Source organism: Triticum urartu, chromosome 7A (assembly GCF_056163025.1).
Source record: "Triticum urartu cultivar PI428250 chromosome 7A, HENAU_Tu73, whole genome shotgun sequence".
Taxonomy (NCBI): Eukaryota; Viridiplantae; Streptophyta; class Magnoliopsida; order Poales; family Poaceae; genus Triticum; species Triticum urartu.
Window position 1 is genome coordinate 48,767,704 of NC_141879.1, and position 15,722 is coordinate 48,783,425.

Genomic DNA, 15,722 nt, shown 5'->3' on the forward strand with positions numbered 1-15,722 from the left:
AATAGCAAATGATGACGAGTGCAGAGATGAGGCAATATTGTCTTCTCCAGAAATACATCGCAAAAGTTTGGTTCCTTATCCAAGCTGCATCATTGTAATCATATACTCCCTCCCTCTGTACATAAATATAAGACGTTTTTGAGACTTGGACAGACTTCCTCCAATTTGAAGTTCAGGTACAGCTTCAGAGAACAGACTTGCTGCAATTTGACGTGTTTGGGGCAGCCCGCGGCCGCTGAGGTTGCAGTTGGAGGTCACCGCACCTGGATGCGGACTATCACGGTACACTGCCACACGTGGAGCTGGTAGGCACTTGTAGCGCTTCGTCAACGCACCGCTCTACTTCGCCTCTACGGACTACGGCGGTGTAGCCGGCACGTCTCAGACTACGCAGTGCTGCTCTCCCGTGTCGTTGGTGACAGCCTGGACCGATGCCTCAAGCATCCTCGCGTGCCCCACAGGCAGCGTCCCGTGACTTGGCCCTCCCCACCGAGGGGAGTTGCGATAAGCCAATGGGCAAATAATACATGGTTGAGAAAAGGAGATATCTGCTAAATGGCGTTTAAGTGGCTGATTAGAGATCCCTCCTTTGAACTACAACATTCATTGTACACCCGTAGGCTAGTTTTCAGATTTTCACTGGTACTTGGCCAACATTATTGACGCAACTAAAGATTGGAGGGGTACTGTGATTAATGTTCATAAGTAGTACAGCTATAGGATGCCTAACTTGATGGGTATGTAACTTAATCAACACACCTTAATGTGTGTACTCTTTGTGAACAAACATTTACCACTAAAAAGATGAACTAAAAATTTGATCTCTCACGTTATAGAGTAGCCCATATCATATGCCACCCGACCGAGCGGCTCTGATGAAAGTTGTTGGCCCGAACTACAATTGTGCGAGAGAGAACATGTGTGGTTTTGTCCAGAGAAGAACTTAAAGCTTTTTGGCTCTTTATCTCCATTTATTCGGTGATCAAAAGGGAAGCATGCCAAGGAGCTCGCTCAGCTACGGATCATGCCATCCGACGACCCCAGCGTGCACCGGGCATCCTACAATGTCGCTAGGGATCAGACAGACCGCTTGTTCTGGCTAAAACTAAACAGAATTGCACAAAAAATGCTAACTAACAACCAAAAGCAAAATGGGCTGCCATGGCAGCAGTTTTGGGCCAAAAAACTGTTGTCATGGCAGGATAATTATCACGACAGGGTGAAAGTGTCAGCAATAACCACTGTAGAAATTTTTGAAGATTATTCAGTTAAGTTGAAAACTGTACACATGGTTCTCATGTGGAAACCCATGAAGTATTTAACATAGTAAAATTAAATCCATGCGCAATAGAAGTGTTGGGATCAATAATTCAAGTATCCTTGCTTTTCGAGTGTTTTAATACTAGACTACATGCTACTGCTAACCGGCTAGTATAAATGTTATTGCTTCTGACTCAGCATTTCTACGTTGCAAATGCTACTATAAATGCTGCATTTAGCACCCTTTTCCTACCTCTATCTAGGTACTGTGATAGTGTGAGTGCAAGAACTTGTAGTGGCTTGTTGCATATCGCGGGGGGATTGGAAGACATCAAGAAAATAATATTAGGTAGAAACTCGTATGTAGACATGAATGTACCAGAAGACACCTTGCAATAGAAATCCATCTCGATTCACACAGCAATCAAACCTTCATTGCTTTCTCATGAGCGTCTGCATCTGCCTCCTTATTTCACTAATCAACAGCGTTTTGGGCCCAAGGAAAGAGAAAGGAGTTGGCTGGTGCATATGAAGTGCTTGATGAAATGCCAAGAAGAGAGAGGAGGACGAAGAAGAACAAGTCACTTTTGCACACATGGCGGGTTTCTTTCCAACTAAGCTTGACGAGCGGGCCCATCCAATTAGTGACACCAGCAAAGTATTCAGCACTTATCGTAGGAGTTTTTTTTTGCCAATGCCAATTTTTCGGCACGGCGAGAAATGCAACGTTTTCGAAAGTGGTGGTTTTCTGCTAATCGCACATCATATGTGTTGGTTCGATACATTTAACTCTCACAAGTGCGTGTCAAACATTCTAATTGACCTAATCATATAGATCAACATAAAGAAACAACATGCGCAGTGTGTAAAGACCGTGTCAACGAAGTTGAGGCCATCGGACGTGTGATTGAAAAACCCAACAGACTGCTATTGTGATGTCGGCTTGCCACAGACTCCGAATCCTCCTCCTTCTGAGTCTCAACCTTGTTAGCCATCAGAGATAGGTTGTTGATCGTGCTGATGGTGTTGAGCACCGACGTGTTGTAACCGTCCAGGGGTGCCTCGCAGAAGACGAGTACCATGAAGAACCTCTTCGTGACCATGGATCCTTCAGTAGATTTTAGATTCGATCAGGTAGTCAGGCACCAGCTATTCCTTGCTTCTGCTTGTCGAATGGGGAGATCGAACATGCTACCCTATGTGTTGAAGTCATCACCTCGAAATGAAACAACTACCTACCCCATATATGTGTGTGTGGGGTACACGGGACCGGCCAAAGATCGTAGTTCTGCGCCACCGATCATGTGGATGAGATGTGGGCCATACCCCCTCTCGTCTCTTGGGTCGTTAGGAGTTTAGCCACGAGATCCATTCCAACAGAGGTGTCTATCTTTGTTGAGCCATGTAACTATATCTGTGTCACCTACTACAGAGAATAAGCAAATATTCAGCGAACATAGGCAAACAAGATTCTCTAGCAGTAAATTTGGTAGCTTAATATTGCATTTTAAAATATTTTCTTAGGACAACTTGTCTACGGAGTAGATATTCACGCATGGAACACGACAAACCTCGTGGGCGGGGGGGGGGGGGGGGGGGGGGAGGGTAATGCACTGGGAATTATCCCTCCTAGTTGCATCTTTCACATGTAATGGGCAGGATAATGTCGATGCTTTTTCTTGTCACATGTGCATGTGTTCGGCTTTTTATGCAGGAAGAGCATATCAAAAGTACATTTGGCAATCCAAACTTAATTAAAAAAGTACTTTTGATGGAAGACATGGATCCATCCTTTTAACATCTCTATCATTTGCTTGGCAACCTGTATACGTCCAATTCTCATGACGAGTCATGGTCGTTGATGGGGACTCGTACTTAGAGTAGGGTAACAGGCCCGAACTACAGACCCTACACTAGGACACCATTCACCTTACACTGGGCCCCAGGGCCAGACCAGCATTCAAATACTCTACAACCTGATTGTCATTCAGAAGTCACCAATCACCTGGAGGATAGCACTCCATTCGACCAAACCACTTCACTCGGAGAACCTGTCAGCACTCGGATAGAGAAGACAAGGAGGCTCCCGGGATCACAACGGCCAGGACGTGCGTCCGCCGTCATCAAGTGTAATTAGTGCGCCCTTTACCGCCCTTAAACTCCTCCTTAAACCCTTAGTAATAGAAGCATTCATGGGCAAGGGCGAACTCTATATAAGCCTCCCCCTCCGTGGTAAGGGTTCACATCTTCTATAAACCATACACTCCATCAAAACAGCTCTAGAGTACTGAGACATAGGGCTATTACGTCCACGGCGAGGGGTCTGAACTCGTAAATCCGAGTGTAAAAACTGCGGCGTAGCTAGGATCTGCCCTCTAATTCGTACCCCTATACACTATTGTCAGACTAACACCCACGACAGTCGTGGCCTTGCTGGGACCACCACACGGTCAACGACCTCTCTTGAACCAAGTCATTCCATGCCTTCTCCATCAACGTACTTGTTCACTATCACTGTCTTCTTCCCAATCTCCGATGGCTCCTAGGTACCAAAACTGCATCCATCCTACGGCCTACGAACCCTGCCACCATCTAGGTCATTGGTCTCCAGACAAGTAGTCTTTTCATGTCTCGATCCAACGACAATGCTTCTAATTGCTTCTCTCCTGATGTCTCTCACCCCCACATGTTTGTGCATCTCATTTTTCCTCCATCATTAGCTTATCCTTTTGCATGTTTGCCACTTAATCATATTCTAATATCTAAATAAAACTAAGAGGAAATAAAAAAATTATGGATGGATTACTGCAGCTACAATAGGCCATGTATTGGGAAAGCATTATTTACCCAAGGAAGGTTGGTGTGGTATTTTTTGACTATTTATGTTTGGAGCTTTGTTACGATAGTTGGCAAGTACTGGTGGTACTTTCAAGTACTTACCCTTCTAAATTTTGCAACTCTCATAACTTCATTGATCAAGGTTCAATCTTCATTACTACACAACATACTTAATTGATTAGATATGATGAAGACCAGGAAATACCAGATCTCAAAATAATCGGGCTACTATAAAGTCCTCAAAATATCAAATCTTCATGGAGCCATTGGGCCGCTAGCATTTAAACTCATATGTTCTACACATGGTTCTAGATATTGAAAGAATGTTAACCTCTACCAGGAGTAATACGATGACTTAGTTGAGAGGGGAATGGATACAGATATCCCAAATTCACCAAATACAAGGTGTTTAATAGTTTGTGACAGAACAATGAATAACATCAGTCTAGAATGCACGGTTAATCTTGTACATTGCGCCTTTCATTCTGGTCCTGCTCCTGACCTAGGTGGCCATGGACCACTAACTCTGTTTATCGCTTTGAAGATGGGAGAGGGCGGGGACCACGGTGCTTCGGTCTTCTAGTGGTAGGGTTCAATTAAACTAGGGATTATCTTCGCTCTGGAGCGTTGAGAGAATTGTTCCCCCATCAGTGTTGTATAATGTCTTCTGCCCTCGCCCTCGTTCCTGATGAAGCTTCTTGGTATTGTCAAGAGGAGTGTAGGAGATAATGTATCCCAGATCTGTTTCTCCAAGTCTTGTGTGTTTGCTCTTTGCAGGTTTTGCTCGTTGCTCCGTCCTATAGAGCCGACAACATGGCTATTTATCTTGGTACTCTGGCTCCAATTCAAACTGATGAAGGTTGGTCAGCCTCAACCTCATCGACGAATGTGTTAGCTTTGTGTTGCTCAGGCTTCGTCTGGACGGAGCTGGGTGTTCTATTGGCGCTCTCTGGTGTTTTCTTCTTCGGGGTGGCACAAATCACGGTAACCATCATCTTGTGGTCTACATCGACGACTTCTTGGTCGCTGCTTCTACAAGCTCTTGGGTTCAACAACTTTGCCCCATTGAGACGAATGCTCGTAGGCAGCAATGAGCAAGCACCACCTATCGATTGAGGAGGAAAAAGCCTTCGGCACATGTTTTTTAATTTCGGTAATGGTGTTTTTACAAAGGTTTGTGATACTTAGCACAAAGTAATCTCAAGATGTTCTTGTGACATGTGGTTGCCGTATATGCAGTCATATAATGTATAAAAGGAAGTGTTTTTTAGTACATCTGTAGCATCATCACTTACATGATTATTCATGAATTCACACGTGTTAATCACAGCGAGGATCCCAGCGGTGGAAGAGGAGAAGAAGCAGCGAGGGGAGCCTGGCGGAGAGCCGATCTCACGGCGGCAGTGGCGGTGACGATGCCATTTTTTCTTCGTTCTTCTCTCTCGCTTGCGGCATTGGGGGTTGTTGGGGAATTTGTTCGATTTTTTTTCATTCTCTACTAGGTTCCGTTCGAGTTGGCTGTTCACCGTTGGATTCTAGGCTCTGGGGGCGGAATTTCTGGATACTCCTAATATTTTCATGATTCATGCTGGGGTCCATGTTTTACAAAAGTCAGCCTTGACCACAACTTTTCTGTGAAACATTATAGCCGGGATTTGCAAGAGGGCCATGACCAATGTGAAAATGCATTTAGGGGTAGAGCGGAGAATGGACAAAGGAACACCGGGTCGCTATGAATATCGCGAGTTTTTGCTTTCAACCGAATCACAAGGTTTCGCTACACCAACCGTAAAGTGCTACACTGGAGAGAAAATGCTCTAAATGAATTGTAGACTGATGTGGCTCCTCGATGACTCAGGAATCATTTCAGCGAAGTTCACAGCCATATCATATCACAAGCATTCTTTGTATATCCACTGCTTCTAGGAGTCATGCATGGTGGACTTTGTAGAGACTCTACATTAGGTTGCTAGATTCACATAACAATAGTTGCTTCTCTCCTGATGTCTCCGATTCCCTCATGTTTCCAACACATCTTATTTGTCACCTATTTGCTGTGCTAGCATGTCCGACTAGAAGCGGTCAGTACCCATGTAAAGTTTATGGGATAGAAACGGCCAGATTCTTAGAATTTCTGCTACTTTTTTCCTTGGTGGAAGAGAAAGTTGTTGTTGCGGTTGCTATGAGGGACGTTGTGCCTCGCAAAGCTGCAATTTATAGAGTCCTATCAGGCAAGGAGACAAAAAGGAGCGACCATGTACTTCTGCTGTGTCACATGCGTAGAGTATTGTCATTACCCATAAAGACATGATACCATCTTCAATCACTCGTATACTTCAATTTTTCAATAAAGCATACTTTACCTGTAGGAGGGGAGTACAAGTACACATGTGAGCATTCTCAAAAGTGCGAGGCAAGTGGAAGATTCGTTGATTTCTACAAATTTTCTATGCATCTTTGATTTTTTGTCATCTTCTGAAATGAAATTTCTACTTTTGTTCTTCTTCTCTTCTCTAAGGAGATATTCCTAGAGTTTATTTAACTGTGATATGTTTCATCGGACAAAGTCACTTGAATGACACTAGTGATTCCTAGATCTAAGACAACTAAATTGCATAAAAATATAACCTATGATTATACTCTATGAACAACGCTGATGCTAGGTAAGCAAACTCATACTCATTAATATAGACCACCAATAATATAATTCTCATTGTACTTTTGACAATCAGAACACCATTGGAAGTCACCAAATCTCAATACAATTTTTGTACATTTCGCTGATCACCGCTGACTCTGGGCTCTAGGGTGGAATTTCTGGATACTCCTAATATTTTCATGAATTATGCAGGGATCCATGGTTTACAAAGTTCAACCTTGACTACTTTTTTTTTCCAAAACATTTATAGCCGGGTCTTTCAATAGGGCCATGACCAATGTGAAAATGCATTTAGGCCCGCTTGGATTCGGTGTAAATTTATACACCCGTATTTAATCTACAGGTGTATATTACCGACCACGGCGCTATTTCCATCTGGAATGAAAACGGCGTCCGGAGGTCTGTATTCTTTACGGGGTTTTTTAGGAACAAATCGACAATTCAAGCGGGGCCTGAGGGGTAGAGCGGAGAACGGACGCTTGAAGATCACAAGTATGCTCTCTCGTCCGAATCACAATGTTTCGCTACACCAACCTTAAAGTGCTACACCAAGGAGAAAATTGCTTTAACTGCATTGTAGAATGATGTGTCTCCTCGAGGACTCATGGATAGTGTCAGCGAAGTTCACAGCCATGTAGCCCTCAAAGCATTATTTGTGCATCTAGTGCTACTAGGAGTCATACATGATTGATTACGTACAGACTAGGAGACTACATTAGGCTGCTAGATTGGCATAGCAACGATTATTTCTCTCATGATGTCTCCAATTCCCTTGTGTTTCCAGCACAACTTAGATTGTCAGCTATCTGACGTGCTAGCGTGTCCGATTAGAAGACGTTGTGGTAACGAGCATAGGTGAATCACAATAATGTAATTTTTATGGGATGGAAGAGGCCAAATTCTTATAATTGGTGCTACTTTTTTTCTTGATGGAAGAGAGAGTGGTTGTTGCAGTTGCTATGAGAAACTTTGTGCCTCGCGGAGTTGCAATTTATAGAGCCGTATCTAGCAAGGAGAAAACAAGGAGCGATCGTGAACTTCTGCTATGTCACATGCCTAGAAGATTGACATTACCCATAAAGCCATGATTCCATCTTCAATCACTCATACTTCAGTTTTTCTATAAAGCATACCGAGGGGAGTAACCACTCCGTCATGCGGGACGGGGCTCTAATGACAAATAGAAAGAAGCCATGTGTCCGCCGTTACAGGCCAGTATAAAATGTTTGCCGAGTGCCTTTGGAAAAAAAAAACGACTAATAGCTTGCCGGGTTTCCAACGTGGCAGAGCTCACTCAAATAAGGGCCCGACGTGTGGCACTGCCTTATTGCCCGGTGCCAAATATCGCCGAGTTCAAGGCCAATGGAACTGGGCCAATATTTTACTTAGTTTGGAACTCGACATTTTCCTGTAGAATAAGAACTCGACGCGTGTCACTGCCTTATAGCCCGGTGCCAAATTTTGCCATGTTCAAGGCCAATGGAAGTGGCAAATATTTTTGCCAAGTTTGGAACTCGGCAGCATCTGGTTGAGTAAGAGCTCGACGCGTGACACTGCCTATTGTCAGGTGCCATTTTTTCGCTCAGTTCATGATGAACGAAACTGGGCAAATATTTTCCGAGTTCAAAACTAGGCAGTCTCCTAATAGGAGACTGACGTGTGGCACAAACCATATTGCCTAGTACAATGTTTTGCCGAGTTTCCCTTTTTAAACACGCTAAAGATTTGCCTATTACCGAGTTTGCAACACGGTGAAGGTTGTTTGTGTCGACAGTCGATCCTGGTTTCGCTGAGTTCCAGGACAACATTTTGCTCGGTTCGGGTACTATGTAAATGTCCCTTCCTCCCCCCCCCCCCCCCCCTCCTACCGCCTCCCATTTGGGTCGGCCTACACAGAATATCAATATATATGCACATTGTTGATTACACACATGCATCACACCAATCAAAATGAGGCCTTTAGCTCTTAATAATACCACCGGTAGCAAAATTAGAGCATCAAATCCAACTATGCTGTAGGTACTATGTGGTAGTTAACTGTGTTGAACATATTGTACTATCTATCTATCTATCTATCTATCTATCTATCTATCTATCTATCTATATCTATCTATCTATCTATCTATATCTATCTATCTATCTATCTATACCTATACTAATTTGTGACTTCCAAAAAATTCTCACGTTAATTAGATTTTACGAGCCGTTCATCTGGTGGGACCGAGTTATTATGGTGTAGATTAACCTATCTAATCCTTCACAAAAAATTACTTAAAGGGCCCACAATCCTTTGTCGGTTTTAGAAATAGAAAAAAAGGCCAACATGACTCAAACAGATGCACGTTCATGGTTTTAGGAATAGAAAAAAAAACCTGACTCAAACAGATTTACGTAACTCCTGTCCAGATTCGCGTGTGTCTCTGTAGCCAGATGGACTCATGCCCTCTCCACGTAGGTGGATGCATCTCTCCAACCCATCGTGGAAAACAGATCTCCCCTAGGTACCTTCGCAACACCGCGTCTCCGAGGGACTTCAAGCGGCGATCGATGTTCCTAATCGTCTGCCTCACACGTAATATACCAGATTACGATTACACTGGAATCCAATGATGGTGGCTGACTTTTTGGCAGAAGTGTATCTTCTATCGATCACAATCCATAATTGTGCTCCTGCTTTGATGAATCTGGCGTCTAGCACAACAGCAGCTCGGCCAAAGTTTGACAAAGGATCGAGGAGGAGGCATATTGGGTTGCCCAGATTCGGCAGCGGCAAAATCCCTGGGTACCAAATCTGTTGGAAGGTTGCGATGTCATGAGCCCATCCCGTCAGCTGATCACCAAATTGCAGCTCCTCGCTCACATCTCCTTCCACCTACCCTTCAGCGCCTATCTCGATCTGTTGCATTTGTAGCGGTACGTGAACGTATGAGATCAATGTTCAGCATCAAGTGGGCATACTTTGTGCAGAAGCCAGGATGGAAGTGCAACTGCATGCATATCCGTGAAAGATGTTGTGTAGCAGAGGCATGAATGGTGGTAGCCGGGGAACCATCGACAGCGACAGAGCTTCACGGCTCTTACGAACGTGTTTCCCATTGAAACCTGCAAAGAACTTGTGGCACGACGGTTTGCCTCTCTGATGTCATCGAGTTCATCCTTGGTTGTCCGTTTCCAACTCCACAGGCAAGTAATCTATCTTCAATTTTCTTAAATTTTCTGCTTCGTTTTCAGTACGTTGGACTCATGAGGAACCCAATAAATTATCTTCATACCTAGCGTCTAATGAAGAAGAAATTCACCATGTACATGCCCATCCAATTATTACTTCAGGACTTGATTAAGTTGTACGGATAGCAGCCGACCAGATTCAGTTGGGGTGACGACATTTGTCTCTTGAAAATCCTTATTGAAGGTTAACCAACAGATTTAAGGGATGTACTACGATGCAACGCCATAGAGCGCGATGCCCGCTGGTCACTATTCTGGTGTCATGTTGATGTCACGCATCCATGAGAAACCTGTGCATGTATGGCATCAAGCCAAATCCGAAGGTCCTGCTGGAAGCATATACGGACAATGAGTACGTTCTCTACGATCGCCGAAGAATTAATTGTTGTTTTCCTATAGAGGATTTGGATGCTACATGGTTTTATAATGTTTGATAAATCTCTAATTATATGCACCGCACTATGTATCTACTTATTCTGCCTTTTTGTAATATTAAGTAAAGGCATTAATTGATGCCTAGAAGTTCTTGGTTTGGTAAGAGACAAGAAAAGGACATGGCAAGGATTCTTATGTTTATGTGCCTTGAGTATTTAGTGTCTAGGTACTATATTACATGATCATATTCCTTCTCCTAGATGGCACCATTTTTTATAAGGCATCCTGCCGTGGACACTAAGGTGACGCTTAGGTGGCAAGACGCCCTGGCAGCGCCTTGCAATTACGCTCGCTTTCGGCGCTTAGGCGTTAGAGCTTTGGGAGCTCGCCTTGCCGCCATGAAAACCATGATGTGCACACAACTCGGATGAACATTTAGACCCTATATACTTGAACCTTTCCATTTATATGTGCTGTAAATTCTTATGATATAGTTTGAAATTTAATTATACATTATTATAACTGCGGTATGATTGACAACCCCTACAACGTGAAACTTCAGATGTGCATTAGGAGATCTCCTCCCAAGTTTACTTAATGTATCATGAGGGTTCTGCTATCTATATTGTGTAATATTATCTTCAGTTATGATTTCTGGGTTTGTACATTTTGCCATCAACACCAAGAATATCTTATCTGTTATATGTTAAAGATCATCAAGTTTCATTTTCCACCCAATATCGTGGTATGCTAGCTATTCACCATGTACAACCATATAGGTTTAGCCTGTTATTGTTTTTGATTAATTTCTTAGGTGATATGAACCACTCAACATATGTTGTTGTGTTAGCAATGTATCCAGCAGAATGATGTACCTTGGATCAATACATTTATTGTGAGGTTGTCTTTGTCCTTCATTTCACTAGGACAAGCTTCATGCTGAGTCCCATTGTCATGCTTCCAAATGTTGTCTTCGGAAGGGCCTCCAATAGCCACCAACGATGAGGGTGCGTCCAATTGTGCGCTTTCACGGATTATACACAATGCAAGTACTCCCTTTGATAGAGGTACTATTGCAGAAATCTACTCTAATTAAATCAAGATCTGTAAAAAAATTGCATAGTACCATACGCATCTATTTGTAAGCTAGGAGTGGCATGGGGGATATTTAATAATATATTTTTTAGGTTAAATAAGGAGTGCAAAATCTTGATGTGTTGTATGATGTATGTGATATGACCATCTGAAGCTCACTAGCTCCTCTGATTTCTGAGTTTTCATTACATTACTCAGTAAATATATTTTAATCATGTAAGATTTTCAAATATATTATTTTAAGCATCCCTTCATGTGAGAGCTCAATTTTTTTGGTATGTGAAAACGGTGACCGCTATCAAATTGTGGATTGAAGATTACATCTGTAGGGTTAGAATTGTTTCGAGCCATAGCGTGACTCAAAGTGCTAGCCATATTTTAGTGATAATGTTCTTTGAAATTTTGTCAATATTTGTCTATCTCAGTATATGCAAAAATTTAATTCATACAGAAGAGAGGGTACACAGGCTCATGAGTAATGACTAAGATTCAAAATGTCCAAATTTTGCATTAAAATGTAAACGCTAAGAACATACAAACATATGCTAATACTAGATAAAATTATATTTATCTTCCATGTGTCCATTCGATGGGCCCAGCTCATAGTAACTCAAGTGGACAAAAAAATCTATCATATTATTCCAAAAGTCTTTCCACGTCTACATCTTCTAATACAAACATATGTTAATACTAGACAAAACTATATTTATCTTTACTGTGTGCATTGCATGAATAGTATAATAACATGAGATTTTAACAAAAACTTCATTGCCAAATAAATTTTGAAGAATTTTCAAAACAAATCACTTTTACTTTTTATATTTATATAAGAGCCTATGCCACCTTCTATATGATGCATATTTATATTTTGCTAGCCAGTGCGAATGCACGAGTTCCCGACTAGTTTTGTAAATTATGATCCAATATGCTTTTTTCGGGCAATTTATACCAACATTGATCAAGAAAGGTCGAAGGCTACTAAGTATCTTCACTGTTAGCCGCGTTCGCTAGTAGAACACGCTGGCTACTAAGTAGTGAAGATACCTACCGCTGCTATTAGTCTCTTACTACCTCCGTCCGAGATTATTGGTCCCGGCAAACGAATCGCGGCAAGGCCAAGGCAGAGCAAACAACGCACGCAAATTACTTGATTTGTGTTGTTATTTACTGCCACATGCAGCTGCTGCCTTTTGTGTTGATGGCATGCACTGGCCCGCTTCTGCGTACGCTACGGAAGGGGCACTAGTACTGGAACAAATGCTCGCATGCAGCCGGCCTTTCTGGATGAGACTTGCATGCTTCCCGCGCGTTCGCCCATGCGTGCTCCCGCATACGTGGCTTGATTTGATTGCAACAAAATAAAACCCGGCTTCACCTCTTTAAAATCAGGGGGAGATGATTAAATTAGAAAGGGAAAGGGAAAAAATACAGCCATAGGATGAAGTGGGAGCACGGATGGAAGCATGGGGAGGAAGCTGGCAAGTCGGATCCGCCTTTCCTGTGTGCAGCGGCTGGGAATTGATTTCCCTTAACCACGGATGGAAGCATGGGGAGGAAGCTGGCAAGCCGGATCCGCCTTTCCTGTGTGCAGCGGCTGGGAATTGATTTCCCTTAACCAGTGAAAGCAACTACCGAGGAGACACGACTAAGTTGCTAAAGAGACCAATAAACCCGGACGGACGTATTACATAGCAGCAGCGTTCGGGGATGAGCGCTATTAGGCTAGCCATAGTGGGTGTAACTTAGGTAGTAACTGAACACATCCCAAGACAATTTTGCTTATGTGGCAAGTATTTAATGAGGAAAGAGGTGCTTGTGGTAACATAATATGTTACTATAAGATAGCGCTTTCCGAGGCAAAGTGAGTTATGAGCTAATAAATGAAGCAACTTATGACACTATTATTATGTTACTTTGCACTATGGAGATAGTAATTTAGACTAATGTCATATACATAACACTAGTACAAGTTACTCTTCACTATGACCAGCCTTAGTCTCTTACCTGTGGTGTTGTACTAGCAGCTTATACTAGCAGCGCGCTGGACGAACACTGGTACAAGGAACTCTGGAACGCTGCAGGGGGGAGGGGGGGTCTGAGTACTCTGGAAGGCTGAGACTAGAGGGATCCCCAGATTCGTTGTGCCCAACGCTGCAATTGCCGACATGCAAGCACCACCGCGCACAAGTTTGCAGCCATATGGACACCTGGACAGTCGCGCTTGCTCACCCACCATGCTTCCGGCAACCGCCCCGTTAAGAAGCACTGGCCGCCGCCCCCAACCTCATGAGCCAGCCTCTCGCAACGCCAAGAGAGACTCCGCGCACACGGAAAGGCGGCAGGCCACAATGACAAGTCCCCAAGACCCCAACCAAGCAAGCTGACGGGGGAATCCAAGTACCGCTGCCGCCCCAGATCCGTCCGGAGCAAGCGAGTCAAACGGCCCCGTTGCTATCGCTGTAGGCCAGGTTTTGCCCAGTGGCAACGGCGGTACTAGGCGGCAGCGACGGGAGGGAAGCGGCGCTACCAACGAGCTAGCTAGGGTCCGCCCGTGCCGCTCCGCGGAGAGCGACGCGGGAGAAAGACGAAATTTGACATTGGTTTAGGGTCATTTCGACCCATCGGGTTTTGACCTAGATGTAAATGGTCTATATTGCACCGGGGACTCAACAGTGAGATAATGTTGATTCCGGTACCAGTATTGGATACTTTTTTAAGGGAAAAACCAGTTTAAATCCTACAACCACTGAATCGGAGGGAACAGCCAAATTTGCTGGTTCAATAGTTACCAAGTTGATCTCTGACTTAGTCCACTAATTTTGAGGTGGTCCCTGACCTCAAGTCATACGGAGTTCGGATGAGATCTCTTTTTTGAGTGTACAACTAGGTGTACCATAGCTTTATAACAGAGAGAAGTTTGATTACAGGACACTGTCATTCGCTGCGAACAACAAGGGTACCACAACACCATACCCCAGCAAGTCCGAAGACATCGACAACACGACCAAACAGAACAACAAAGCAAAAGAGCTTGTCCTAACTGAGAACAACACCGCGTCTCGACCAATGCCGGACACCTCCAAGACTGATTGCTCCCTGACTATAGCGCCAGAAAGCTCCTGTCTGCTACGACTACGTCGATATTTCCCCAAAGAGGAAGGGATGATGTAGCACAGCGAATGTAGGTATTTCTCTCAGTGATGAAACCAAGTTTATCGAACCAGTAGGAGAACCAAGCAACACAACGTAAACAACACCTACACACAAATAACAACACCTCGCAACCCAACGTGTTAAAGGGTTGCCAATCCAACGATTCCAGAAATTTGTAATAGATTGAATAATAGATCGCAAATAAAATAAAGTGCAACAAAGTTTTTATATATTTTTGGTTTAATAGATCTGAATAAAAATGCAAAGTAAAAGTAGATCGCAAACAAATATATGAGAAAGAAGACCCGGGGGCCGTAGGTTTCACTAGTGGCTTCTCTAGAGAAAAATAGCAAACAGTGGGTAAACAAATTACTGTTGGGCAATTGATAGAACTTCAAATAATTATGACGATATCCAGGCAATGATTATTACATAGGCATCACATCCAAGATTAGTAGACCGACTTCTGCCTGCATCTACAACTATTACTCCACACATCGACAGCTATCCAGCATGCATCTAGTGTATTAAGTTTATGAAAAAACGGAGTAATGCAATAAAAACAATGGCATGATGTAGACAAGATCCGTTTATATATTGTGTAGATATAGATCCCATCTTTTTATCCTTAGTAGCAACGATACAGACGTGTCATTTCCCTTTCTGTCACTGGGATCAAGCACCGTAAGATCGAACTCACTACCGGGCACCTCTTCCCATTGCAAGATAAATAGATCAAGTTGGCCAAACAAAACTCAAATATCGGATAAGAAATACGAGGCTATAAGAGATCATGCATATAAGAGATCAAAGAAACTCAAATAACTTTCATGGATATAAAAAGATATAACTGATCATAAACTCAAAATTCATCAGATCCCAACAAACACACCGCAAAAAGAGTTACATCATATGGATCTCCAAGAGACCATTGAATTGAGAGAGGAAGCCATCTAGCTACTTACTACGGACCCGAAGGTCTACAAAGAACTACTCACGCATCATCGAAGAGGCACCAATGGAGGTGGTGAGCCCCATCCGAGATGGTGTCTAGATTGGATCTGGTGGTTCTGGACTCTGCAGCGGCTGGATGAATATTTCGTCGACACTCTTA